This window comes from Halyomorpha halys, unplaced genomic scaffold, assembly GCF_000696795.3.
Source record: "Halyomorpha halys isolate HHAL.00 unplaced genomic scaffold, Hhal_1.1 Scaffold1394.1, whole genome shotgun sequence".
Classification (NCBI taxonomy): Eukaryota; Metazoa; Arthropoda; class Insecta; order Hemiptera; family Pentatomidae; genus Halyomorpha; species Halyomorpha halys.
The window spans coordinates 229,226-255,499 of record NW_027108587.1 but is presented as its reverse complement, the minus strand read 5'-3'; the positions used below and the strand labels follow the sequence as shown (position 1 = coordinate 255,499).

The following is a 26,274-nucleotide window of genomic DNA, read 5'->3' as shown; positions in this document are numbered from 1 at the left end:
TTTTATCATATTTTTTACTTTTGTTGTCTATCCGTAGATTTTTCATGCCATTAAAATCCGTCTATTACTTCTACTGTACTGGAGCATAAATGTGTATATTACTTTTTCATTATCACACTTTTAGCTATATACTATAACGAAAGAGAGAGGGAGAAAGAGTGAGGAGGAGAGATGCGTAGAGTGCGGATGATGCGGAGGGAGGCTGGCTCCTTGAAGGCGAGCGGCTGGCGAATCGATGAAGGTTGCTGCAAGTCTCTGTGCGAGGGAAGCGCATTGCGGTCCCCCCTCCCCACGCACTGTCACTAGGTCCTTTACTATATCTCTTGTAGTAATTGTATAGCTACTATTACAGCTGCTAACTGTCAACAGGGGGTTTCCTCTCCCTTGGATATAGCAGCCAAGGCGTTAAGCCACTTCTCCACGATACTTATCTACAGTCCAATACCTTACGTAAAATATTTCGAAAAAAAAAAAGTTTAAAACTACAAATACTCTCTATAATATTCCTCAGTTGGAAAAGCATTTGTATCTTTTTGTTTTACTATATTAACAATATATCCCTCTTTTTATTAACATTAAATAGAAAAATTAAATAACTTAACATTTTAAATACACATTTTTTTTCAAATACTGACGTTAATGTTTATTCTATTCTTCTTCATTTTAATTTACTAAATAAACTTATTTTACTAGTACTTAACCTACCGCTCAAGATGTGCCGGGTATTAAGAAAAAACATATTCGTATTAACCAAGTTATATTTTCATTGTAAATTATACAATATTTATGGAAAAGTCAAAAACGAATACACAAATAACGATAAAAAATAAAATTGTGCTACTGCAAAAGTGAGAGGTTCTTAAATAATTAAAACAAAAAAAAATCAGTCTAGGATAGAACGAATAATAAAATTTCAGATTATGATTGTTATTAACTAAATCAATATCTTACATTTTTCTTTAGATCGGAAAATGATCTTAGACTTTCTTTTTTAAGACTCTTTCTCAATGTATGAGTTTTAATTATATTATGAATTTATGTAAGTTTTTCTATATATATTGCGTATTGATATTAGTTAATTATAAATTCATTATTTTGTTTGCCAGCACTGTCACTAGTCACGGTAAAAAATTAAATCAATTCCGTCATTTGTAGCCTTTACTTTGTTTTATATGTATCAGAGCACTGAACTTCCATCTACTCCACGCTCCGGTTCGTCTCCCTGCATAACAATTCAGGCTCAAATATGTCATTGTGTACAAAAAAAAAACTGCTTTTAATTTTTTTAAACATTCATTAAAGCTCAATAAACAATAAACCATTCTCTCAAAAAGAATGAGAACAGTTTAATGCCGGTAGATATGCTTCCCGGTGGAATAATATAGAAAATGAAGATGAATTAAGACAAAAATCAGAAAAAAACATTTTTTTTTAATTTGTGCCACTACCAAGCAACTCAGCGATTTATTGTCCTTAGTTTGTTTCACAATCTGTCTTTCACATACTTGTATATTTACATATTTAAGTGTATTATCTTGTCTAAAGTTAAACAATTAAAAAATCACTAGTTTATAATTTTTCTTCCAGGACCCTTCGGGTCTATGTCTTTCACTTCAGCTTCAACAACGAATACCTTTGAAATAAATAAATAAATAGGTGTCTAACATTAATTTGTTTACTTTTTTTTAAATTTCTTTATTACGAGATTGGTCTGATTGGCATTACTTGGTTATTGTAGCTGTTTGTTAGTTTTTTAACAATTGATAAATGACATCATAAACAATGCTATAACCATTAAAATATCATAAATAATAAAGATTATAAAAAAAAAATAAAAATAATAATAGTAATGTAATTAAGAATGAAAAATAATAAAAGAAGATAAATAATATGTTTACTTAAATAATTCACCCCAGTATTATTGAGTGAGTAATTTATTTATATTTTTATTTTATTGTAAATTTAACAAAATCTAAGCATAATAATGCACTGGTCAATGATGGAACAGAAAATGACCATAGTTCCAAGTTTTATAATAGTTCAATTAGTAACTGATAGTATTATATCATCTAATAGTATTATATCAATAGATTCCACATAAAAAAAATAAATCTTAAGGCCTTCTATTATATTTAATTTATTTTATAGTTTTTTTTTTTAATAAATATTTTTTCCTTTATTTTTATTATATTTTTTTCTTTTACTATATCTTGTATGGTCTAAATCTATATCATGCCTATAGCTATTGTTTTTCATGTGGTTACTTAAGGCTCTTTGGTTTAGATTGTATACAATGAAGTTATTATGCGGTTTTATACATTTTTTTAGGTTTTGCAATGATTCACCAATGTAAATCTTTCCAGAGAAGCATATTATAAATATTATTGATGACATCCATTTATAAATTAGGAACTAATGTGTTTTTAATTTTAGATCAAGGCAAGATCGATGATTTAAAAACATATTGTCATCTTTTTGATACTTAATTTATATATTTTTGACGATCTACACTAGCAGAGAGCCAAACTCAAATGCATATAATTGACAAAATGAAATTTTAAATAATTTATTTTTGAAACTTAAAACTTAATAATACGAATCAATTTAGTTTTTAAAAAATGGTCATTTTTTAGTTTATTCTTTAAACCAAACGCATTTAAACAAAATATTGCTGAACCAATAATAAAATGATCATTTAAATCTAGTACGTGTAACTTAATTTTTAAATATAGCCATATTTATTATCTTTTTTCATGTTTCTTGCTGACGATCTTAATCTTTAAATTATCTCATTTCTAAACTTGAACATCTATTTCTCTATAAGATATCTTAACATGTGCATATCCACTTCATAATTAATTATGTTGTTATAACTATTTAGACTTTTAACTTAATATGAACTATACGACACGAAGGGACTATTGAGGCTTAGCCTAGCTTTAGCTTATTTTTTTTAAATCCAGGTTATTTATAAAATTAGAAAAAAAATGGAATAACTTAATGGAACAATAAACATATCGATATTTACATTAAAAAATCCTTAAATTATTATTAAATGTATTTAGAAATACTGTTTTACTAATATCTACTATATAGTATACAAATCTCATAACTCAGGCATTCTTCAGGAACAAATTCTAAAGAGGAATAATTTAAAGTTTTTTAAATTTAATTATTCTTTTTTAAAAGATTTTCATCAATGATTATTCATTATCTATTTAATCCTATATTTAAAACATCTAATTACTTTATAGAATAATAAATAAACCCAATTAGTAGCTATAATATCTAATGGTATAATGTCTAAATATTCTGAATATTTTTATTTTATTTTAACTATTTTTTTCACTTTCTGTATACATTTTAGAATTCACTTCTGGTTTATATTACATGGATATGAGTTTTATTTATCTTTGATAGTTTCATTATTCTCGTGGACGCAAAATATCCCAGCAATATTTATTTGTAGATGTTCTGTTTGCTGTATTCAGTATTTTAGGTTTTTTAAAATTAAATTTAGGCCTTAGTTTAATGCTATGGAATAAAAGTGCTATTTTATTCTATTATTGAACTTTTTTTTACAGTTAGAGATAAATTGTTTAATTAATGTTTTTTCTTTGTTTTTTAAGTCTCTCCAATTCGCAGTTTTTACGATACATTTATTAAACAATATATTTCTTACTGTAAAAATGTCAAATATAAAAATACGAGAGCGCTTTAATTCCATAACTTTAAATTAGAAGCAATAAAAATTATCAAAAAATTACATTTTACTATATAATTGATACTAACCAGCAGGAATTCATAAATAAAACTAAACCTTGTTGACCATAAATATAATAAAAATATCCAGTAAAATATTTTAAGAAAAAAAATACAATAGATATAATGGTAAATATTCAACACAAATCAAATATACATATTTAATGATTCATTAAATGAGCAAATATTCTTCAAACGATTAATGTTTAATCAAAACAAATGTTGACTTAGAGCAATCAAATTTGAATGTAAACATCAGATATGAAATCACAGGTGACGAAAGTCTAAAATAGAGCGAACAGAGCTGTAATATTGAGCTAATTTCCATGTCCTTAGTCAAATGTTTTATTTAAGATTACTTTTCAAATTATTTACAGTATTTACCAATTATATAATATAATATGAAAGGTTTATATAGTATACATTTTTTTTACTTTAAAAAATTAAGATATTGTGCTATACTTTGTAGAATACCTTAATTGTCTATTTCAAAAGGTTTTTCAAAATGAGCAAAATTTCAAAACTTTAGCAATTAACTTGTTATAAAATAATGTATACAAATTAAAAAAAAAATTATAAATCTGTACTGCTACAACCCATGAAGGGCTAAGGGTACAGTACTTTGTAAGTAAATATTGTTAATATACCAACGGTTGTGCAAGGTGATTTGATCAGTATTACGCTCTACTACCAGATTTTTACCCAATTTATGAGGCTGGATGGACCCCAGGATGGCTCCAGAACCCCCAGGGTTCATTCACGGCTACAGTGTAACAGAAAACAATTTTCTGCCCGGCCGGATTTGAACCTTGGAGTCAGTAGCACCGTGCCTTACCACAGTGCCAAATTAACAGAAGTTAAGTTTTATAAACTAACAGAAAGTTATTCAGACTATATTCTGAATTTAGTAAGAAGATCATACGCTATAATTTTGCCTAATTAAAATTTTTATGGTACCGTTGAAAAAAAGGAGTATTAAATAATAATATTGGTACATGTTGTTGCTTGAATATATTTTCTCGTACACTAAATTCAGATAGACCTAAAACTAAAACAAAGATGATTTTGATTATTTCTACATAACAATTTTTAAATCTTATTTATTTAAAGCGAATAGGCACATGTTTATTTGGCATTATCTCAATATGGCCTAAACTCAATATATCTCTTGAGCACACTTTTATTTTATCCTGTTTAAAAATACGAGAAAAAAGTTTTTATATGTTTTTGTACATGCAGAATGAGCAGAAATTATGAAAAATGAGCCCTTCACCGTATCGGCTCCTTGTTAGTGATATGTGCAATTAGATTTTTATAGGACTTACTGAAATTTTATATAATTGTAGCTAGGCAAGAGAAAAATTTTAGGTATATATTCGGTCAAAACAGTCGTTGTACTGTTCCAAAAAAATAAAGTACCAAAGTTTCAAAGTATCAAATGCTTTGTTTTTAGTATTCTTTATAATTGAGTATTTAACCTTTAAAAAATCATGAAAGATAAGAATCATCTTAATTTCTTGTAAAATACCTATGAAACTAACCTCTAGTCCTTTATGGAGAGCTAATTTGGTCGAAACTTCAATAAATTCAGTCGAAGAAATTAATAAATAGGATTTTTACTTTATTTTTTATAATTTTAACAGATCATTGGAATCATCTTAATCCTCACTAACAGATGAATTAATAAAAGTATCGAGAAAACTCTGAGAAAAAGGAATAAATAAGATGTATGTACTTGTTCTCAAATACCTGTCACTGCAGACATAAGCCATAATGAAGACTGTAATGTAGATCGAAACGTAGATTATCAGTAAATAGTATTTTTTTAAAAATATTTTGTGATTCTTTCTGACCGTCATTAGGACCAGCTAGTACTCCATTTTGTATAATGCCAACTAATAAATTTATAAAGATGACAGTTTTTAAAAAATATAAATTTCTGCTTAGAATAATATTTAAATAGTATTCCCTTTTCATATATCACCTTGTTAAATATTTCTTAACGTAAAATTTTGATTGTTTTTCTTAAATTTGAAATAAAAATTTCCAGTCTAAAATAAGTAGACAACTCACTCTTTCTCAGATTAATACTTTTGCAATTTAACATCTTCATCCATTCATTTCTATAATTATCTGCCAATTTGAAGAAGTATTATAAAAACAAATATTTCGTTATCACTCAAAACATTAATTGCTCTCGCTCTAAAATTATGGAGGAAGGATGACTAGTGGCCAAGAAATGACAAAAGAATCGATGGAAAACAAGTTACTTAAGTCTATTTTATCGAAAGTTTCGAAAATACAAGAATGCTTTATTTTCAAATAAATAATTGCGGCCAAAACACATCAAGTTGATATATATTGCGTTCTTATCAATCTGATAAGAGACAATTAAATTTTATTTTTATTTTAATTTAGCTATTTTTAGTGGCATTATTGTGATGTATCATTGTTATTATTGATATAACGAAATTATACAATATTGCTATTTATTTATTATTTCTCATTTCTTGTTAATCCTTAAATAGTTGAATTTTTATCTATAGTAAAAAATTAAAGCTTTGTACAAGATTGTGCTCTCTCTGAGACCTGTATAAAACACATTGTTATAATTGTACAATATATAATTGTTAATCGGTAAAGCGAAACTATTGCAAAAGATTATTCAGTAATATTACTCTGGAAAAAAAATCACCAAATAAATGCTCATAAATTATAGCATTTTTTTTTCTAAGTAGAATTACCGGAACGCCGTTGAGAGACGTTTCACCTTAAATCGAGCTATTAATACAACTAAATCAAAATGCAATTATTCGGACCGCAAATGAATGACCAACCGTATCTAGAAGGCCACAAAATCTGAACTGAGGGAATTGCATCAGATAAATTCAGGTTATAGCATAGCGGCGAATAAGATAGGCGTGTAAGTTTGTAGTGTTCAGTAATGTACTGATATTTAAAATGTTAATAAACATCGAACAGACGCGTAAACGTCCACAAGGTAGAACGAAACATACGTGGAGGGACTGCGTCGAGACTGATTTAGTAGTATTACGTTTGGGCGGGTGTCACTGGATGGATCTTTATAACCGGTGGGTTTATCGGCATCGAACCTTCGGGTTCGGTAAGCCTTTATTATTACTTTAACTATAATGTTATTAGATTGTTTGTTCCGTAGAGAATTAAATTATCTTTAGAATGAATTCCTGTAAGGTCCAGGAATTGTATATTTTTTGACTTATTCAAAAAACTAATTTGATTGTTAATTCAAAAAATTATTGTAATTTGATAAAGAAATGTTTTGGTTCTTGGTAGGTTTTATTTTTAAAATCATTCTAAAGCCACTGCTGATGTATGGTTGTGAAGAGTTGAGAAAAAATTACAATCTTTTCAAAAGATATATACATATATATATATATTTATTATTTATTTAATTTAATTTACAACTGTACAAAATAATACAATAGGTAAATATGTTGTATGTTTCATATACACTTGAAAATCTTGGGAAGGATTCACCCATTGGTACCTCAAACATTAATTTAAATTAGAAGGTCCCGTGGACATCATTTCAGACGCCTCGGAGGATTATCAGGGATTGTTAAGGATGAAAGATTAAGAATTAATGGGTTAGGATGGTTAAGGAGTTTGGAATGAAAAGACGCATATCTGTTTTGGGCCAATTCTGCAACGAATGGGATGTTAAGGTCTTTGTGAATGAGTTTATTTGTGACGTAATAAGGAGCATCAAGATTTTACGTAGGATTTTGGATTGTAACGATTGGTTGCGGGAAGAATTTGATGGTTTGGTGGAGCCCCAGAGCTCAATTCCATATGTCCAAATTGGTCTGATTATCGTAGTATGTACTAATTTTTTGCAGTGAATGGGAAGTTTAGAGAGTTTGTCAAGTAAGTTTTGTAGCATTCGGAATCTACGAGCAGTTTCTTGTTTCAGTCTTGTGTGTGGATACCAAGTAAGTCTCTTGTCAAAATGGAGTCCGAAGTATCGAATCTGTTCAACAGGCGTTAGTGGAGTATTTAGAAAGGATACTGTAGGACAGAAGGGCAGAGAGTAAAGGTGATCTGGTGGGATTTGTCTGGATTTATTTTTATTCTCCAGTTTTTACACCATTCTTCAATCGATGTTATGTGTGCCTGTAGTGTTTGTGATGCATTAGTTGGGTCGTTGTTTACAGAAAGTATACATGTATCATCAGCGTATGTTGTTAGGACTGTGTTAGGGTGGGTTGGGATGTCAGCTGTATAAACCGTATAAAGAATGGGACCTAAGATACTACCTTGAGGAACACCGGCGGACTGAGAAAAGAGAGATGAGTAGGCTAGGTTATGATTTACTTTAAAGGTTCTATCAGTGAGGTAGGAGCGGATTATAAGGAAATATGTGTGGGGTAGGAATTGACGAAGTTTATAGAGCAGACCTGGATGCCAGACTCGTTTTCAAAATAAAGTCGTAAGAATTGCAGTGGATGCTCCTTGGTTTGTAAGAAACAGCCTATTGCATCGGAAATTACAAATGGAGACAATAGAGGATTCATCAAAAAAAGGTTTATCAAGTTCCATTCCCGGATACCGACAGTTAAAGGAGCAGTGACCTACAACCCAACCACAACCCGAAGACTGAAGCCCAGATTGCTGCAGGACGTCCTGTTATAAGTTTATGTTTATCAGTTCTGTTAACGTCACGCTAAAATTTTATTTAATTTTTTTTTTCTCTTCATCTTTGTCTTAAATTAATTTTTTTTCCTATTAGAATTATTTATTTTCTTAAATCTATAAATGTCATTATTTTTTATTAAGAATTATTGTTTTAATCTATTTATTTTATCTTAATTTTTTTATTTATAACATTGTATATAATTGGGGTGTCTTTTGTATGATTGTTAATATTTATATTTGTATGTAATCAATTGTTAAAAAAAAATGTTCCTCTCACATTAACCATGTAAGGCCCACCAGCTATCATGATCAATAAATCAAGTGAGAGAGTGGTATCAGAGATACGCAGGCATATTTAATTGTTATAAAGACAAATATGTACAGAACTAAATTATCTTTAAAATGACTACCTGTAAATGGTCCAGGAGATGTATAGTCTCTGACTTATTCAAAAAACTTTTCTTTTTTTTTTTGGTAGGGTGGGTACAACATTAACAGTGATCACTCTAATGAGTGGTAACAGTGACACACAGGCATGTTTAATTATTATAGAGAGAGAGAAATAAAGTGGATTTCCATGGAAACATACACAGATTATTTATTTAAAAAAAAAAAAAAGAGTTCAAAAGTCCAAATCTTCCCTAATACTTGTGCGATTTAAATGGTTTTGTAATGTAGATAATTTGAAGATGAACAGTTTTCAAGTTATTCAATAAACTAGTTTTTTTAATATCTATTTATATTGTTTTATATATATATAACTATGGAGTAAGAAATTTTCCCATCCTTTGAATGGCATAACTTGTAGAAAAAAAAGAGCATCATTTATTTTTATATATATATATTTATTCAAGTAATGTGATTTATTACAGTGATTCAGCTTTTAGTTTTTTTTGTTTGTTTTTTTGCAATATAGTTTAGTTTATTATTATTTTAATTAAGGATAATTACAAATAAACATAGCAATAGCTGACAATGAAAACACTTGTACAATACATAGATAGAGGTCATTTATAATAAGGACTAATGAAGAGGAAGTTGTGTCTCATTCCCTGTAATGAATTCTTAATTATCGCGTGAGTGAAACGACAGCCATCAGCTAATGCTTTCCAAGTCCATTCCAACATCAATTTTACTAATTTTCACGTCCAAGTCCATCAGTCGTACACTTATTAGTCATAGTAATCCCTCAGGCACTAAATCAATACTTATATTACTTTTTTGTAATATGTTGCATCTACCGTTAGATCATTTAGAAAAAATGCTTAAAAGATACACTTTATCCTTTTTTTTTTTAATTTGCTCCTTTTCGGTGAATAGAATTTTTTGTAATCTCATCACATTGCTGGTAATCATAGAAGTTATAACTAAATTTTTTACGTGACAAAAGAGAGGTAGTTAGAATTAATTACCAATCTATAGTTACAACATTTTTTTGCAGTATATGATAGGACACACTTTTATAAGTTGTTTCAAGATGACAATGTTTATGAATGTAGGAGAGAGAAGAGTTTTTAGGAGGTTCAAGGAGCTGGTGCATTTTAAAACTGGCAATACAGATTTTTTGACATCAGAATTTCTGCCACATACTGATGAAACGCATGGTAAAGTATGATAGCAAATATTTTTACCTTATTCTCCTGATCCAGGCTTCAATAGTTTAGGAGCAAAAGATATTGGCGTTGACCGATCCATAGTATACTAAATTATTAATTATGTGATGAATAATATTTTACGAAAACCTAACAACTGGAATCCTTTTTTATTTAATTTTCATGTTTTAAAGAATTTTAAGTCTTTTGAAGAATATTGGATTTGACCCTTAAAATCTTCAATTTCATATCATTACCATGCCGCTTTGTTTTTAAAAATGATATACAATTCCTTATATTTCTCCAATCGAACCGAGTTTTCTGTCTCTAATTTTAAAACAAAGGGATGACGGTAGCAGCGTGGTAACGCGCCTGTCTGCCAACCTAAAGGTTGCGAGTTCGAGTCCCCGGCCCTATCCGGAATTTTTTCAAGCATATAATTATACAATCCTCACTCACAGCTTCCCCTCGGGCATTTGGGAGGCCCTTAAAAAAATAGGCATGGGAGTGACGAACCCACCCTATGAAAACCTCGTCATAAAACGCGCGATATATTAATTTAATTTGCTCGGTAAATAGAAGTTTTTGTAATGTCAGCACATTGCTGGTAATCATAGAAGTTATTATTTTATTTGAATTTTGAAAACAATATATATCTGTAAATTTGTTCTTTACCCAAATTGCTATCACTTTCAGTACCTATCACTCTTTATTATATAATTTGCTACTGCCTCAGTATTCTTATTTTGCCAGATCATTATTAATTATTGTGTTAGTTATTAATTCTCAGTAGTTAGTTAAATTAATAGAACCTTTCAATAACATATATTGTGATTTATCTGTATTTATCTTTATCCTCATTATTTTATTTAGATTTTTCATAGTTTATATACCTCCACCTTTACATAACTCGTTTAAGCTAACATTAACTCTACCATCTTTGTATGCTTTTATCTTTAGCCCTGATGAAGACCATTATTCAGGGTCAGAACGTTGACTATAAATAATTAAATAGTTGAAAACTATTTTTGTTCTTCTTGACCTCAGTCCCTAATGTTACCTTCAAATTCATAAACCGTCAATCATCCATATGTAAGTATGGAGCGGCGTGGCTCAGTGGTACTAACTTCAAAAACTCGATTTCGAGTCTGGCTGTGACCGATATTATTTATTATATAACTGTAGCCGTGAGTCAACTCTGTGAGTTCAAGAGCCCTCCGGGATCCACCCAGCCTCATTAGGAAGAAATCTGACGGTTGAGCGCGATTCAGACAAAATCTTCTCCTTGCACAACCGTTCGTATAGTAGCAGGACTTATAGCAAGAAATATTCTGTATTACAAAGTACTGTACATATGACACTCCTTGGCTTGTAGCGGTACAGATTTATTTTATTATATACATAAAACACATAAAAAATGCATATAATTTTATACATTTTTTATCATATTCCAATCTGACTAATCACCTACGAGTTACTATTAGGAAAGAAACCTTACCATTATATTTTAGTTACCAACGGACATATCAGTGTTGTTAAATTAGTCTCTCGCCTGGTAGGTCTGTTTGTATTTTGTTACCATAAGCATTGTTATGATTTCTGTTTGCTTTATTGTGATTCATTTTGATAAACGACTTCCTATCGGCGAGAGATGCGGATTAGATTCAGTTTTTGGAACAATTTTAATATGGTCACATCATTATCAATAAAATAAAATAAATGCCATTAAGAAGTATAACCAACAAAGATTTAGAAAATTTTAAACACACAATTAATTACATAAAACATTTACATTTTGGTGAACAGGTCATATATATTGAACGCCTCTCAGAGCTATATAATTGAGCAATACAGATGTTCACTCCATAAATATTGTAAATAATATAGTTTATTTAATAATAATAATTTTACTACGTTTAGTTGTATTACTTTTTTTTTTGGCACGTCCTTTAATACTGAAAAGAACAGGGTCACTAAGTCATTTTTTAAATTTATTTTAATTTTATTTATACACCTCATTTCGGCTAACCACAGCCATTCATAAATCTGTTATTATAATATTCGTTCTTACATAAAACTTTATAAATTTATACATATACTTGATAATATATTTACAGTATTTAATAAATGTATATTTATATTTTTAATATATAGATAATATATTTGATTGGAAAAAGTCTAGTTACTTTCAAACGATCATCATTTTTGGTCCTCTATTTCTTACAAAACAGTCTGTACGTGATCAGTAAATTTTAGATAAAAATGAATTTTATTATACTGTATGAGGCATGGAAATGTAAAAGGGGAATAATTATAATTAATAATAATTATTATTGTATTAATAATTTTTAAACTACAACAGGCACAGAGTTGTTTAATATTATTTTTTTTTTAATTTATTAATTTAATTCGATAAATTAAATTCACTCGATTGAGAGAGAGAGAGAGAATAAGAGTGAAAGAGTAAGGTAGATATATATGCTCACGAGTATAAGAATTCTTCGTTCGGAACGTTGTGATTTATATATTCGTGATGTATCCCCTCTCCATCCTGAGAGTTAGTCAACAAAGGCCCTCTATAACAAGATAACTACTTCAAGGTTGGCTGGGCAAGTTGAGAGTCACCCCTTCCAACTCCGACGTCCTCGCATTCCACTATCAATTTTAAACATGTGTTTTATCCAGTCCCATATATGGAATATGGAAAGAAATTTTTTTTTCTATTCACTTATTTTGTCACACTTTACTTATATTTTTCCACTTTATCAATTATTATAGTTACATATATTTTCTTTCTCTCAATTTTATTTTTCTTTCTATATTTTAATATTTAAATTATTAATAACTAATATATTCATACTTCTTTGCGTTATATAACTTCATTTTTATTTTATTTCCTTAATTATGTTATTTTACCTACTTATTCAATTTACATACATTTTATTTTCCACTTCTCTCATCACTTCATTTTATTAATTCCATTCTGTAAAATTGTTCACTTTATGTCATTCTGTCTATATTTTATTTTTTATATTCATTGGTTGTTATCTTGTTCTGTTCTTAGCCCTGAGAAGGCTTAAACTCTAGCCGAAACGTTGGCACAATTAAATAAGTTACATCAACTTACTTGTGTTTTATTTTGACCGCACCCCCAACCATATTCTCGTATTGTATGAAGCATACAAGTCTAACCCATTCAGGAATAAACCCTCAGGTATCAACGAGTATTGTTCCCATCATTCTCATATTTCTCATTTAACGGTTGGAGTGTTTTGTCTATCTACTGTCGATTAATATAGCTAACTGATAATCAAGTTATACTTTCAAACGTAATGTTTATGCATTCTCTTTAACCATTTTTTTTAAATTTTCGTAGCAGTTGATGTTGAGGGAAGACTTAAGATCAGGCTGATTAAATTTACAGCATCTCTTTGAGTAGAATCTGATTACGGAGTACGTAGCAAGAACAATGTCTCGATTTTCGCGCAGATTCAAAATTTACCCAGTATAATATAAACCAATTGTTCTAAAAACAGAACACCTAATGCTTCATAATAATGCGCTTTCCCAAAGGCTATAATTCTTATATATACATATATAATTATAATAATTTCTGGGAAGTTAAAAAACCCGTACATCATGGTTTCTTTAATTATTAAAACGAGGACGTTTGGGACCTATTAGTACAAGAGCCAGGAGAAAAAAAAATGCAGTTATCTCACCACAAGTTTTGATTACTTTAATGAAAACTAGGTATAATTACTAGTGAAATTCATGAGTCTGCCAAGTATAGGTAGGGGGAATAAAAATTGGGGGCTGTTTCAAAACCTTAATAAAACATTAATTTTTCATTCGTAGCTCTATATCTTAAAAACTACAAACAATACTAGAAAATCTAAGAGAACGTTATTTATAGAAGAGTAAATTTTCTGAAATATTAGCCCTAAAACAGCTATTTACGTCCAATAGTTCTCGAGATATAGCTTTTTAAAAAGATAAATTTCTTAAAAATCTACTGAAACATTTAGTAGTTAAGTAATTCATTTTCATAGGTAATTCATTTTGAGAAATCTTTACCCTAGGAACTATGTGACGTATAGATGTCTATTAGCACTCAAATTAAAGCTAGTTTAATGCACTATAAAGAAGTTTATGACCTTTACCTTAGTAATATTAGTTTTCATGATATTTGCTAAAATAAATTGATTTATAGTTGTTTGGACAATAAGTTTGATTTATGAAAAACTTCATTTCAGAAACCATTGGACGTACAGATGTCTGCCAGCGCTCAAATTAAATCTAGCTAAATTTACTACAAAATAGTTAATTATGTTTATCTTTGTAGGAGTAGTAGTTTTTATGATATTTGACAAAATAAATTGATTTATACTTGTTTGGACAATAAGTTTGATTTATAAAAAAATATATCTCTAAATCCATAAGACGCACATATGTATGCCAACACTTGAAATAAAGGACATTAACTTACTATAAAGTAGTTTATGACACTTATCTTCGTAGGGCAAATGAAAATTTGGGCTCATATTTTACCAAATTTACTCTTCTTTAAATGAGGTTCTCTTATGTTTTCTTGTGTTGTTCCTACTTTTTAAGATATAGAGCTCCGAATGAAAAATTAGTTTTTGTTATCGCTTTGAGACAGCGCCATTTTTTATTTCCCTTACCTATACTTCCCAGACTTATTAATTTTGACTATTAATTATACATAGCTTTCATTAAAGTAATCAAAAATTGGGGTGAGACAACTGCCTTTTTTCTCCTCTTGGGCTCTTGTACCATATACCCTTGTGTTTACTACACTTGTCATTTAACTATACTTTGAATTATATTGAAATATATATTGTCATCTTGGCTGTATTTGTTGTTGTCTGTTCCTCTTTGGCTTAGTGCGCTAAGGAACAGGCGTCCGGTTAGCTCGAGGTTCACCGCTTCATTCTTCTTGTTGTGTTGTAAGATATAAAAACGAATTACGGTAACCCTTAATACTATTATCATCCTATTATGGGGTATTAAATATGTGTAGATGAGAAACTTATTTTTGTCTAGCTAGCTCTGTCATTTGATCACATGAATCTTGACTTCCCACTATGGAGACTATTTAAGACTTCAATAGTAACAATGAGATAAAACTAAATTAGTAATAGTTATATTATAAAAATTTATCAATTCAAAACAAAAGCCAAGTTATATGGTGATGTACAGGCACTCCTATATTTTTCCAATGCTTGTATTCTACTCTCCAGGTAATGTTTCATTCGACACTATTTTATAAATTTTGAAATCAATTTAGACATTTTCCTTTTATCTATATCCGATATTCTCTTCTGTGATTACTTCATTTACCTTTTCATAATTACCAAAAACCTATTTCCTTTTTAATTTAATTTTCAGAGTTCTCTTTATGTCACAGATGTCTGCTATATACGCCAATATACTAAATATTGTGTTCAAAACATATTTCTTTCTAATCACGACTTGGTTTACATTTCTTTTGAGTCATGTACAATTTATTAGTAACAAATCTACGATCAAGTTTAAAATATTATAGTTATGTTTTTAAATCAATCATATTCAAGCTCTAATCTTGATTCAGATGATTTTTATACATTCTGTGGTAAGGTATGATAGTTTTTACAATCCACTTTTTTTCGAGATCTAGCGTATTTATTTTTAAATTGAAAATAAATAATTTCTGTCATTTGGAGGAATTTTTGAAATAAATAATTTATTCAAAGCTGTGTCTTTTTTTTTTTTTAATTTAATCGACCTAGAAAATTTGTTATGTTTCTTGTAATATTAAAAGAAACTACAAAAAAGAAATGGATCAACAGTGAATATCATTTTTTGACAACTGAAATCAAGCTTTGTTAAAAACTATTCTCAGACACAAGAAACGAAGTCATTGATTAAATATCTTAATATTTTTCATTGAATTGCTAAAAATGTGAACTTATTATATCCTAGTTAAATAAAAAGACTGTTAAAAAAATAAACATATTACTAGTTGATAGTAAATCTGTTCTGCTTTCTGTGTCATCTGGTGAAGAATAGTCTGCATTTATATTGTAATCCAGTAATAATATTCTAATAAGGATAAAACTTATAAATATATATTTTAATGAAATATAATAAAATTTGTTTTAATTAATTTTATATTCGTTCTAGTTACTTCTATAGATCCCTTTAAGGAACACGTCTCTTTTCCTGGGAATATTTTGATACAGGTCGCTCATGAAGTTAACCTTCCAGGTGCTGGCTGGAGAGAAAGCTAACGCAGTGGAGGGTCCCTCTTACAGCACATATTATTTTTGTAAATAATAAATATGTCGTGCCATGTTGGGCCTGCGCGGAAGAGGGATCAATACAGTTGACCCACTAAAGCTTGTAGCACTCCTCATTGAGGAGGAAGCCCTGAGCGCGGTGAGGCGAGTCCGTTCGTCACCGCAAGTCGTGTTACTGCTCATATGGTTAGAAAACTTGGGGAAAATATTCTTAAAACCACAAATAATCATAAATTTTATTATTCTTCAATCGAATTCCGAAACGAGGAGCTAACTAAAAACGTCTACATCTCCAAGTTTACAATTCCTGTTTCCTCTTCATGTTTATGTTCCATATTTTTTTTGCTAAAGAAAATTAAATATGATAATCAATACAGACAGAAAATACAAGACAGAAGCATGATTCCTCCGTAACTTATTTTTAATTTTTATTTTCATAAATAAAATTTTTATTGTTTAGATGGTAATTGAATTTCTATAAGGGTTGCAGAGAGCATTCTTTATTTTTTTTAAGTCTGATTACTTTTACTATTCAAACTCCAAGCTCCTCTGTGTGAATGAGCCTAATAATAATTAAGTATTATAATTATTTTTAAAAAAATTATAATTAAATTTTTTTTTCATTGTTGTATGAAGACAAATAAAGTTACTGATTTGACCAATTTACCTGTAATATATTCAAAGGAGGATAGTGATAATCAAATTTATATTTCATTTCAGTCTTTTTTCAATGATTGCAGGAAAATATTTTTTTCTTTTTTTTTCAATTTTTAATATTTTTTGTTGTTTCACTAATCTCAAATCATCATTTTTTTTAAAAAAAGTCTACTGAACTACATGTCATAAAAATTTATGAATTTAGTTCTTATAAATTTGTAAATAAATGAGAGTTCGTAAATTTTTTTTTTTTATATTTAAGTTCTTTTTTTTTTTTTAAGAGATGTAATAAAAGAAAAAACAAAAATGAATATGAAAATGTAGCATTCAAATAAAGATTTGGGCGCTTTTAGTTTCCTTCTCGTACTTGAAATCGATTGAAAACAATCAAATTTATTTATTATCTTTGTAGTTCAATAATATTTTTCACCCTTATTTATAAGGTTGCCCTGGGTGTTTAATATTAAATTTTAAAAAACTATTCAAGAATTCTCATTCATCTACAAAATTTGATCTTTATATTCCTAATTTATCAGAAATAAGTCTAAATTTTATTGAATAAAGTTCGACTTATCAAAAATATGATTTTTCGATTAATTATTTTTAAAGAATATTAAACATTGTATTGAAAATACTATTCCTGTAATATTTTAAAAAATACTGAAATGAAATAAAAATTAATTTATCAAATTTGATGCCTCCTTTGAATAAATTACAGAAATGACAAAGTAGGCAAAAACCAGTTCTTATCTGCGTATATTTATAAACTAACAATAAAACTAAATTATTATTTGGAATATTCACATGGAATAGGGCTACTTTGAGTTCGTATTTTCAGAAATGTAAAAGTCTTTCAATCCTAGAAGTGAAATTCATTTATGAATTTAAAAAAAGAAAACCAAAGCAAGCCAAATAATATAATTGGTAACAAATTAAAATATTAAGCAGTTAGAGGTATACAATTTGTAGCTAAGTTACCCCAGTTTAGGGTATTTATTTAAAACTACATAATGATTTCATTATCAACATGAAGATGATAGGGTTATACTCAAATATAGTACCAAACTTTTTTTGTATCATCTGCCATAAGCCAACCATGAGCAATTCTACATAGTGAAAGAAGTTCTAAGTTACCTGTAACTTAATCTAGTAAACATTTGATTTTTTTTTGCTATTTACAGACATAGAACATTCAGAGTGTATTTAAAGTATAAAATTTCTATGTCACGGTAAAATTCTTGGTTAAAAAAATTAACTTTGAAACAAGTTAAAAACTGAAAGGAGCAAAAACCAACTTGAAAAACTTAGCCCAGTTTCCTCTACTAGTTTCAACAGAAAAAAAGTAGTTTTTCCTTTAAAAAAAAGTTAATATTTATATATGCATTTAACAGGTAACAATAAATTTATATTTACTATCATACCTGAGCATTTATAATAAAAAAATTCAAATTTATATTTCTTTAAAAGTATTAGAAATTAAAAAACTCACTAAAATGATATTGCTCAAGGAAGCAGAAATATTAGTGAACATACACACAAATTTTGATGAACTTTGTATTTTTTCACTTTAAGAAAAAGGCATATGTGCAAATATGTTAATTCGATTACCATTAAAGCTGTTTTCATACCTCTGAAAAGTTTGAATAAGTCAGTGATAATCTTTTTTGAGAGAGCCCTTCATATGAGTCAGTTCAAATCGAAACGATCATGTCACTTGGATTTATCACCTCTTCCAAGCAGCCTTCATGAAAACTAGAAATTCTGACCGAAACGTTAGTAATAATAGATAAGTATATACTTATTTGTGTTTGTGTTCTACATTGACCGCCCCCAACCACCTTCTCCTCGTAAATATTATCCAAGGTCCTTCTCATTATTATGTAACCATTATATTTTAATTAAATGGATCGATCAAAAAAATTAGTGTCAATTCAACGTTTTTGGTATCAATTTATACTTTGACAGTAACTCTAGCTGCCTAATTCTTAATCATTCCTCTTCTAAGACGGACCTGTGTGGCAAGCTTGCAGTTTAGCCAGATGCATAAGTCTCAATCTTGAGCTGAGTCTATACCATTCTTCCCTTCTCGAACACTTCCTTCACTGCATCATCCCAATTCGTTTCATTTTTGCCAGTCTTTCCTCCTGCAATTTTTTTTTTTTACATGATCAAATCCCAAACCACCGTAACTATTTTCTTCTATAATATGTTCGGCCTGTTTCACTCCCAGCTTACTTCTTACTGTAGTATTCCTGAATTTATCTCTTCATGTATTCCTCTATATCCTCCTAAAGTGCTTTATTTCAATCGCTTGGATTTGGTTTCTGCGTCTTAAGGTTATATTCTATGACGCACCTGCATAGGACAGTAAGGGCTTAAATGTAGTCTTATAAAATACTTTGTTGATTTTTTTGTTACTTCTTCCTTACAAGGAAACCAGCTTTGAGGGAATGGAAACATTTTCCATCCAATCTTATTCTCTCTCTTGACTTCTCCACCAATCCTGCCGTTTTGGTTAAGGTGGGCTTCGGTAAGGGTACTTCAAATCTCTTACGTGCTCCAGCTCCTTTCCCTTCAGTCGTATTATTCGGTCTTCTCTTTCTTCCCCCTTCCTTTTCTCAGGAATTGAATTTGTTAGAATACTAGTAAAGAGGAATTTTCTTGTGTTAATTTGTATGTTTAACAGCAATTCTCCTTGTAAATGTGTACATATTTTTTCTCTAATTAACAAATATTAGATCTTGTATATTTCATTGAGGCCTGAATTCATATTGTTCTTCTAGCCCCCTCCCCCCCATCGTTCTCCTTGGCCACTTTACTAGGATTTTAGAGCAGACCTGGATAGTTTCGACAGTCCCTATAGTATCGTTTGCCAATTTAAAATAAAAAGATTTTTTTATATTAAATTTATAAATTTAAGGTTATTAAACCATAACAATAAACTTACAATCTACATAGTAAAAAAATAAATGAAAAATAGCTTTATATTAAGGATAGGTTAAAATCAAGGCAGCGGTGGTCCGTAGTTCTTAGACGGTAACTCCTTCCGCCTTTCTTCGACCGCTTGTACGGCATCTGTGCGTGCTCCGTCAGGGTCGATCCACTCCCTATTTGGGCACCAGTATCTCCACCCGTGCAGCGACGGGATGTATTTATTTTCCGGTTCGGCAAGAAGTTCTGCAAACTCGATATCTAGGAGGTTAGAATCAGTCGATACAATATTACAGGAACTCGGACAGCGTAATAACATCTGACCATTAAGACTAAATTATTTTCAGATCTCAGGGTACTCCTGATTCGAGAATAAGCTTACTCTAATCTACCATTCATTTTTGGATTGAATTAGCTTTCGAAAAGGAAAATCTAATAAATAAATGAAATGAAACCATCTTTTTTTTTTTTAACCAATTATACAAAATAAAAAATATTTTGTTAGCATATATCGATATCCAACGAAAGCAGTTAACCGTGATTCTAAATTTTATAGTTTTTACTAAGACAATACTCCTAAATAAAATATTAATAAAGAATGCAGCTACATCTGTGATCAGAATTTTTTCTTTATATAATAAAGAGGAATAAGGAAGCGTTTGAAATGAAATGATTATTGGCCTTTAAATGATCCTCAAGAAATATTCTTCCTTGCATTTCAGTTATGTAAAAAAATTTATAAAATAGACGTTTTGTTCGTGATGTTAATTTTCCATTGCCTTCTGAAAATCTAGTAAAAATAGTTTTAAGTTGTGACGAAGAAGTGAATAATCGTTTGGAAATTACTAAGAACAGTTTTATTGATCTGACAGATCTTGAAAGAAATTCACTAATTTATCATCAACAGTATTGGCTCGTCATAACCACAAATTGGAAGAAGTTTATAGAAACAAAAATCGATTCGTTTAAAAAAAAAAAAGTGTCAAAAAAAGTTCACATCTTTTACATTTTATTTGTTTTGTGCAAAAAAAAAACGAAATTCAATCGTGTATTATTAAGAAACATATAATAAATAATTATTAGTATTATATATTTTTAAAAAAATTTAATTTTGACCTATAGAAATTATCAATTACTAAAACACTTCTTTAGTGAGAAACACCTCTTCGTATGAGGTGTTCTTTAAAGCAGCTTGCACTATTAATAGAAAATTGTATCATCATTTATGATCTAAATATGAAGATTAACTAATTTTAAATCAAAAAGGTAAGTGGTGTTGACTAAGAAGTAATAATGATTTGGAATAGAATCTAAAATGAATTAAGGTTCACACTTCCAAAATACATGGCACTAAAAATAACGACACAAAATATATTATGAACAATAATAAATCTACTATCATTCTGTTAAAATTAGATGTGTGTTATTATAAAACAAACTTTAATATACCTATAACTGAAAATTCTACTTCATTTTCCTAATTAGAGCCCTCGAAAACCAAATCAGTGCTCTTAAAATCAATGAAACTCTCAGTAACTCTAAAATTCATATTTCTAGTATAGGATTCGAATTTTCCTTCCTATATTCATACTCATCTTGTTCAAATTCTTTAATAACGGATTAATTTCCACTCGACTGAGAGAATAATATAATCAGCCAAACTAGAGAAAATGGTCTCTCCAAAGAATGGTTTAAATTACTTTAAAAAATACTTTCATATTTTTTTTTTTATAAAATCAAACTTCCCCCTTCGCTTCTTATTGCCTAGAAGTAATTAGTAGTGTAATGTTTAACGATACTACTTGTTGGTACTTCTAGTTTGCGAGAAATATACATTCAAGATCCTTTGACTATTAATGGGTTTTTTTTTTAAATCATAAAGTGCTATTTAAATAATATTTACTAGAAACAAAAATTCTTATTCATTTTTACATCATCAAAGTATTACTATCTATTAAATAATAAATTTAAGCTCTTACGGAGACACTCGTCTGAATCGACGTCTTCACTTCCTTTTTTTTGTTTTCTTTTCTCAACTTTCTTTTTTTTCTGTACGTTCTGAAAATAGTTTATTTATTTATTGTTGTTGTTTTTTGACAAATGAATAGATATTAGTTTCTGTTTTAAGGCTATTATGAAATACTCACTAAATTTTGTAGTTTCGGGACTTGACTTGCTATGAAAACGAAAAAGTACAGCAATTAGTAACTTTTCATACAAATGCTATTACTATATCTCTATTCTAAATATATACTAAAAATTTATTTTAATTCAGAAACGACAACTATTTAGAGTAATTTTTAAAATTATTTGGATGATCGTATGATCATGTCGTAGTGAATATTTACTAGAAACAAAAATTCTTATTCATTTTCACATTAATATTAATACATAATATATCTACTTATAAATTATTAATACCTATATCCATTAAAAAACTGACATATTTTGTTTTCCAAATGAGCTTTAAATTATCTTATTTGCGAAATATTTTTGGTTCAAATGAATAATTTATGTCTTAAGTCAGCATCTTATGTAGATTTATCGCACCATGGCAAAAGTATGGTGATCATATCACTGTTTTGCTTTAACGTATATCATGAAATGTTTCTGGATTTACTTTTTGGTATCTGTACATGGATTGGGACGGTCTGTTGGATAATCCTAGCTGAAAGAGAAACCCCACCATACAGTACTATGTTGGGAATGTGCCGAATTCCTAATAAGATGGAATGTGTTTTTTTATGATGTACAACTTTTAAAGTATAGTAGCAGTACGCTTTTAGAGGAAATAACGAAACTTTCAAGTGGATTTGGATTTATCCGAAGGATAAAACCTTTCCAACAACCTATTATAATTTATATAGGTTGTTACATAATTTAATTTTCTTTATCTATTAACTAGTTGTTTTATTTAATGATTTTTATTGCTAAAAATATTAATAGTTTGGAAAAGTATTTTCTATGTCCAATTTATCTCCTAAACGTTGAACAGAGGTATAAAAGAAGTGAATGCTGCCTCACTCCGTCCATTTAACTAACGAACGAACTTACATTTTGATACTAATGTCATTAATCCAATAAAATAAACCTATAGTTTCAATACGGGTCTAGGGTGAATGGTGTTCTGAAAATTCAATATATCTCAAGAGAAAGATGAATAGTAGAGATTGCAAAGCCGATTATTTTTGCGAATTCATTTATTGTTACTCCCATTCAAATAATGACCGTTACCTTTTAAATTTCATAACATTTACTTACTTTTAAAAGATAATAATCTTTGGGCACAATTGTCAATACACATCCGTTATGAATATTATGCCTTTCTCTCCAGTAGCCACGACAAAATAAAACAAAAGAGCAACGTTGAAAGCCATTGATTTCATTTACTGGGCTAAATTAGTGTTAATAATATTAATATTAATATACAGTATTGCATATTAATAACATTAGTATAGTATTTGACTAATGTTAAATTTTATTTAAAGGTTAGTGGCACACACCTGTATGAAGTCTTCGTTATACAAAGTAAAAAAAAAAATATTCGTCGTCAATTTTTTAAGAGATTTTGTTTGCTAGAAAGGCCATGGAAAACCGATGTTTCAAATAATTAACATCCTGTGTTTGAGGATTAGGCCCAGCAAAAACTAATTCCCTAGTGATTGAATAGGAGACCCCATTAATATTTTGTTGTTATAAACTTAATCACATTTTATATAGAAAATTTACTTTCTATTCATTTAATCAAAAATATTAAAAATCAGTGGGCTCCAATTGGTAAAAAGTGTAAAAAAAAATTTAGGTTGTCAAATACTGCTGTAGCCAGCTTTTTGTTAATGGTCCAGTGATTGAACACTTTACGTGTTAGATATTTTGCGAAAATCATCTTGTATATTGTAAAAATTAAGATTATGACCTTTTAAGATGAACGGACATTATTAAATAATTTATGAATACATCATCCAAGAAAATAAAATAATAAGGACGAAAGGCATAGTATTTGAACTATGAGGGTATGTAGCTAATCCAGTAATGTTTCTTTTCATTCCGGCTACTGTTGAAAACCATCAGACTCGTAGTGGGTGGTTGAAATTCCCTTTTGATTTTTTGTAGTTGGGATTATTTACTCAGCTTCTACTTGAGTGCTAAGGTTAGTCCTCAAATTCAAGCGAGATAGGTGAACTATAAAGACATTTCTAATGAGTATCTCCAGTTGCTCCATTTAAGAACGTGTTGAATGTACTGAACCTCAACTAGTGATTTACCTGGCCTTATCACACCGAAAATTGGATGGTGGATACATTATATTTTTTTTGTAGTTTTCCGTAAGTCCAAGCCTATGTGCGTACAAGTATATTATGCTTTATTAAGACCTCAGTTACTTATACATAGTGCCAATATTCTCATTTTGACTGAGTGATTAAGAATTTATAATATTTTATTTTTTGCATACAGGGGGTACCAAAAGTCCTATTGCGACGTAGGCGCCGGGGTAGCTCGATGAGAAGGCCTCTATTGCCGACAGAGCTGTCACAGTAAGTGTAAGATCAGATCACTTACTGGCCATGCTCTGCTAGCATTATCTCTTTGCCGGCTTTTATTTGGCTCAAATGTATATAATGTGTAACGATACTTCGTTACAGGCAGATATTTAGTGTTTCCCTACCTAGTCTGGCTTATTTTGCTTGAATTTAAACTACTGAATAACTGTTTTTTACATAAATTTGAGGTTTTCTTGTGTTTCCAAGTTTTTTTTTGTTTTGTTTTTTAATAATTTATTTATTGTTACTTACAACTGTATACACATATACACATCAAGTAAATTTTCTGTTAGTGATATTATGACATGATACAAACATGAGGAGAATCTACCCATTGATAGAACCCCAAAAACATGTCTAACGAGAAGATCTCGAGGTCATCTTCTTTTGAAACGCCTAGGAGGATTGTTGGGTAGTGAAGGAGAAGCCAGCTTAGAAACGAGTTGGTTTGGGTGGTTGGGAAGTTTATCATGGAAGGATTGGTGTCTGGTTCTGGCCATTAGGGACATTGAGGTCCTGATGGATGATTTGATTTGTGACAAAGTAAGGAGCATTGAGGATTTTAGGAAGGATTTTAGACTGTAAGGATTGGATTCGAGAGGAATTCGATGGTGGAGCCCATAGCTCAACTCCGTATGTCCAGATTGGCCTTATTACAGTCATGTAGATCAGTCTTTTGTAATGAGTTGGACGTTTAGACCATTTGTCTAGTAAGTGCTGTAATAGTTGAAATCGACATGCAGTTTCCTGTCTTTTCAGTTTTGTGTGAGGATTCCATGTCAGTCGTTTGTCCAGATTTAGTAGTAACTAACAAATGTGTTCAACAGGAATAAGTGGGATATTATTAAAAGATACTGTGGGGCAAGACGTTGGTTTACGACGAAGGATAAATGTGCTTTGGTGGGATTTATTGAAATTTATTTTAATCCTCCAGTTTTGGCACCATTTTTCAAGGGTGGTGATGTGGGATTGGGATACAATGGAAGGATCATTATGCACTGAGAATACGCATGTGTCATAGGCATACGTGGTGAGAATAGTGTTAGGATGGTTTGGGATGTCAGCTGTGTTTCCAAGTTAAGTATGGAATTTTTAGTTAGATTGCTGCTAGTTATATACTACTAATGTAATACTTGCACTTATTGGCGTTCAAATATATACGAAAGTTAAACATCAACTCCGTAACATATTAAAGCAATTCCAGTTTAGTATTGTAAATATGTAGATAAAATCTATTATTTTTTTTTTCACTATTTCCTTGGTGCTGATAGGTCTGTAGTCTCAGTCCATCCCTTGTTAGTATCACTGCCTAGAGCCATTCTTCGAGGTTAATCCAATGAACAAACGGGTTCATTTCCAATCACCTCAACGCAGTCACTAAGGTCACTAAGCCGTGGCGGGAGGAGGAGCTTTCCTGTATGCCTTGCTTCTACTAATCAGCCAGTGGGCTTTTCGATCGTCTCCCATCCAAAAAACATGGCCACACCATGTTTAATCTGGTGTCTTCGAGGACTTCGATGACAGATTTCAATCCTAATGTTGCTCGGAAGCTGTTATTTCATACATGGTGCCTTCTAATATTCTCCTCACTTTCCTTAATAATCTCATTTTCACTGCAGTAAGTTAGCTTCCATGTTATTTGATAATTATTTGACTTTCTGAACCTTCAAGAACAGGTAAGAATACAGAGTTAAATAGCTGTAACTTTGTCTTTTTGCTTATTTCTCGTTATGGATATGAAGATATTTGGAAACTTATTAATTATTAATTAGGAAGGAAATAATTATATATATAATATTGGTGTATGATGAT

The 26,274-nt window shown here is 29.6% G+C and overlaps 1 protein-coding gene and 1 long non-coding RNA gene across 16 annotated transcripts in view; one reads left to right on the top strand and one right to left on the bottom strand.

The window, feature by feature from the left end:
• The window catches only part of cac (cacophony), a gene marked incomplete at its 5' end in the record, with an annotated part of 288,903 nt that overhangs the window by 131,683 nt on the left and 130,946 nt on the right, over nucleotides 1–26,274 (top strand).
• On the bottom strand, nucleotides 19,961–22,107 carry LOC106689558 (uncharacterized). The gene is made up of 3 exons (XR_010843274.1): nucleotides 22,069–22,107; nucleotides 21,901–21,979; nucleotides 19,961–20,182 (listed from the first exon to the last, which is right to left on the bottom strand). It is a non-coding gene; the product is annotated as an uncharacterized lncRNA (long non-coding RNA).